This window comes from Urocitellus parryii, chromosome 4 (assembly GCF_045843805.1).
Source record: "Urocitellus parryii isolate mUroPar1 chromosome 4, mUroPar1.hap1, whole genome shotgun sequence".
In the NCBI taxonomy this organism is placed as follows: domain Eukaryota; kingdom Metazoa; phylum Chordata; class Mammalia; order Rodentia; family Sciuridae; genus Urocitellus; species Urocitellus parryii.
Genome location: NC_135534.1, coordinates 42190018 through 42194877, shown reverse-complemented (window position 1 = coordinate 42194877; position 4860 = coordinate 42190018). Strand labels below are relative to the sequence as shown.

Genomic DNA, 4860 nt, shown 5'->3' with positions numbered 1-4860 from the left:
ACTTATTTCTCACAGAGTCCAGTGAAGGGCAGAAGGCAGGTTATGCTTACTGTATGTACTCAGGGACCTGAACTTATGAAGGCACCATCTCAAACTACATTGCCATGACCATTCCAATGGTTCAAAAAGAATTGAGCAAGGGCATCCGATGTTGAAATTTCTATCCAAAACGACCATATCTTGTCTGTCTGTAACTTATGGCTCAGAGCAAGAGATGTAATGATAACTATGTTCCAAGTTGGAAGAAGTCCAATCTTCCTGAGTATTTGGAAGGACAAATGGAATTGCGGGGTTTTTTGTTGTTGTTTGTTTGTTTGTTGTTGTTGTTTACATTGAGGGCAGGTACTGTTTTATTAACTGACAAGTTTACAAAAATACCATGGTAGATACTTTAGTTCATCTTTCTAATACGCCTGTCAATCTGGTCTTCCCTGTTACCAGCATTTCTACCTTCAACAAAATGGGTGGTCTTCTTCATTCCACTTCTTGGAGAAGATAATTTAAAGGGCCACAGAGTTATTTGCTTCTTTGAAGCATATTCTAACAGTGTAGATCTCATGAATCAGATCCTCCATGCAGGTGATTCCGTATTTACCATGAGATCCAATAATCAAAGTGTTATCTATCAATGCAATTTGCTTCTTATTGTTTTTGCCATATCCATACTTATAGATTAGTTCATTCACTGATTTCAGGTTTGGTTACCCCCATGCAATATATGGCTCCACGATCCTCAGCATATTTATTGAAGCCTTGTTGAGTTTAATGAAGGTGCCATTGAAGATCTGGCGAAGGCAAAGAAGTTGTAACATCTTACAAACCTTTGGGCTCACACCATTGATACCTCTGACCTTGATGACAAATGCCAATTTGAGTTCTGCGGCTACATAGAAGTTGCCAGTTTTTCTTGCCATCTTGGTTATTCAAACCTCCATTCTGTACACTTGCCCTGTATTCCTTGTGGTAATGCTTGGCTTTTTCATATAGATAAGCTTCCTCTTTGCCTTTCAAAGCAGTCTTGTAGGCATACTTCTTCCCCAAGCACTTCACCTTCAGCTCTGCGTAATTCCTTCACTTTTTCTTAAGGGTATTTGGCACAGCAGGAACCTTCTTTTTCTTCTCTTTGGCACCCTCATGTTTCCAGCTGGAAAAACTGGAATTTTTAATAGATAACACTGATCACTATTATGTCTGACTCTGTGGAACTTGTAATCTAGGTAATTAGGTGATGAAAGTCAAATCATAGGCATTTGTGATGAGAACAGTTAGTGCTGTGAATTGGGAAGAATACCTTTGAAGGGAGCACCTAACCAGACTTACCATAGTCAAAGGAGAGCTCTGAGAAAAACTGGTAAAGTCAGAAGGATGGAGACAAATGTAGTGAACAAAGATAGGAACATACTTTATCTACAGAGTTATGAAAACTTGTGCTGTAAATGGGTAATAATGAGTATAATGCATTCCACTATTGTCATGTATGTATGAAATAAATAAATAAATAAATAAATAAATAAATAAATAAATAAATAAGATAGGATTGGGGCAGGAACTGGCATGGTATTAGACCTGAAAGCACTTGAAAAAGCATTTTGGAGAATTCAATTAAAAATAGCTGGATAACTGTGTGGGTAAAGCTGGAGAAGTAACAAATCATGCAATAGTTAGCCTTTAATCATGAGAGCAGTATAGGATCACTTGGTAGACTTGAAGGTGATCCCTGGTTGGACTGCGAAGGATGAATTGTGCCAGGGGGTGACAGTATTCTATTTTCAAAGGACCTCATTTTTAACACATCCACAGTATAGTCACTGTTCTTACCGCTTCACAGATTCAGAAACTCAAGTTTTAGATAAGTATTTTCACAAAGACCACATGGCATTAAATAGATGCATTGGAAACAGGAAGTAGAGCAGATTAAAAAAAAAAAAAAACCTAAAATGTGTCTGAGGTCGAATTCCGTGCTCTGTTCATGTTATGATGGTGCCTTCTGGTCATTAGCACAAGGAAGTACTTCACTCACGATGAACTTGCCACCTAACCTCGCTAACCATAGGATGGTATTAATTCTCAGGGAAAGTCAACAAGAAGTGTTTATACTTGATAGCTCCCCTCATTCCCATGGGTAAAATAGGTGAGCTTTTGAAGAGGTACCAGTGACTGCTCCATTGCCTCCTCGGTTTCTGCGGGTCACAGGTAAGGAGAGCAATGCTTTTAGTGAGAGAAGCCCTAAGAGGAAAAGGAGGTGCTAATGGGCACTGCTTCAAGTAAACAGGATGATTTTTTTTTCTTTGTCACTAAGAACTAAAGACAATACTGTGTTCCTGTTGCCTCTCACAGTTCCAAATAGCAGAAAGCCCGGATGAATAAATACAGAGATTTGACAAGCCAGTGAAGAGGGCAGTTGACTTTCCATGCCTCCCCTGGTTCCACAATCCAAGGGTGAGATAGAACTAGGGGTGATTTCCATACATCACATTGCAATTTTGTCTAAGAGTGATTTACAAAATTGTTGCTCATGGGGGTGTCATTTGTTCAAATACATAGTCCAAGATTGTCCTTCATTCAAGACTCCAGTTGTTCTCAGAAACTGACTCTGAATCAAAGTACTAGTTTTCAATTTCTTGCAATTGCCTCTGCACTTTCCCCAGTGCTGACCAAGGGCCCAAGTTAATAATGTTGGCAGCTCCTTGTGTTTGATCGGTTATTTATGACATCTTAAAATAATTACTGAGAGTGCATTTCTTTGGTTTACTCTTGATAAGATTTGTTTTTTGATTGTAACAAATTAAAATGTACGACATAATTTATTAATGGTTGCTGAACTTTTGCCATGCATTTTAATTTTTGAACTTAAAAATTTTATAATGAATGGGGTTTGCCAATTATTTGGATGTGAAAGAATTTGGAAGATATTTAAATACAAGGACATTCATATAATTAACTTCTTTGGGACAGGAATTACCTTATTTACTCAGTTTTAGTTGAATGAATGAGTTGATAGTAGAATAATAATAATCCTTTCATATTTTTATGCCACTTGATGAACTACTTACTGAATCGGATAATCTCATCGGTAAACTCAGTTGAATATTTCCAATATCCTAGGAGGTATACAGGCTTGTTTGATTACCTCCACCAGGGAAGATTCTACACTTGATAATTAGTATAAGGGAATTTGAATACAGGTCTTTTCATAGACACTCCACTGAACCAGGCACAATCACCAACCTCGTTGTGAGAAATAAACACAAGTCTTTTTTGCCCCCTGAACACTCTCATTCGCACACATGCTTTCCTACCTCAGAGTCCCCAGGGAAGGCTGTGGGAAGCCCTCAGATACCCGCTTGTCTCTCATCTATTCTCTTCTCAAAGCCTGTTCACATAAAGGATCTGAGAAATACCATTCTGCCAAATCATAGCTTAATAGCGACCCCTTTTGGGAATTTTTGTTTTTAGCAATGTAGAGCACACAATCTGGGCTGCCAGCTGCCTTCTTGGCCCATAAAGCTGGTTTGTCACAATTCATCATGCCAGGAGCTCAAAAGAGCCAGCCCCCTGTGATCAACATCCTCAGTGCAGGTGCTAGTCCACATTGCCTCCTCCTATAGTAGTACATCCACTCCGTGGCATCATAAGCTGGATCCTGCGATATGACTTAAGGGCTTTCTAATTTTGTCAACTATTTGGACATTCTAATGCAATTTATCTATATCCCTTAGTCACATTCACCCCACGGTTAGCAGATGGCTATCAGATAAGTATCACCATTACCCCAATAGTAGGGTGTCTGGAATCAGAAATCAATAGTAGCACTGGGGACCAGGAGAGATCTAGAGCCCTGTTATCATATTTATTTGACCTCTGCTTAAGACTTATTTATGGCTGCATCCTATTTATCATAGCTATTTTTTTTTCAGTGAAGGAGAAGTTATCAAACTTATGCTGGAAATATTTCAACAAGCCTCATTGCAAATTCTTGTTAATATGTGTTCTGTCCCTTTCTACACATGGTTAGAACTTCCAACTCCTGGGTTCCAAACGCAATAGCATTTGCACAGTATGCAAGTTGGCAACCTCATCTTCTATTGGACCTAAGCTTAGGATTTGGAGATCCCAGTTGATGCCTATTACTCTAGGCTTCAAATTACCCACAAAAGATCAGAAAACAGTACATCCTTCTGGCATTTTCTATCCTTTGAACTCCTGACACTCAAAGATTAACTATTCACTTTAAATCATTTTTTTCCTGCTAAAATTTCTGGATCTATGTGCCAACTTCACTTGATTATTTATACCTCTCCCTCATGCCCTGGTATGACAAGGCTGATCCATGTATCGATGAGGACCGCTTTCATTGTTACAGGCAATTAACTTGAACGGTGACATGGCAATTTATGGAAGATGTAAAGCTTAAAATCAAAACTTTAAAAATACCATGTTCTATCATGAGAAACACTTGAGATTCAGAGGTAGTTCACAATGATTGTATGTTTGGTGAAAAGGGATTGGACCACAGTGACTGATGGTAATAGCAAATTTACAAAAATATGTATACAATCATATTTAAAACCAGGGAAAATTACTGCTGTTACTGGGACTGAGAGACGTGACCTAAACACAGATGTGATTAGGACAGAATAATAATCCCTTCACTACAGCTATCTATTCATGGTCCCTGAGCAGCATCTATCAGAATCACATTTCACAATGTGACCTCTATCTTCCCCTTCAGTCCATGTAGATTTGTCTTTCCTTCTGTGGATTTTCTGTAAGCCAATGAACCTGTCAATTAAGCTACTTGTCAATTAAGCAAGAGAAAGGAATTACTATTTGCAATGATGGAAAAGGGACCACATTGTG

General features: G+C 38.6%; 1 pseudogene; it reads right to left on the bottom strand.

The window, feature by feature from the left end:
• Nucleotides 1-391: 391 nt before the first annotated feature.
• On the bottom strand, nucleotides 392-3526 carry LOC113179510 (large ribosomal subunit protein uL30 pseudogene; annotated as a pseudogene).
• Nucleotides 3527-4860: the final 1334 nt, after the last annotated feature.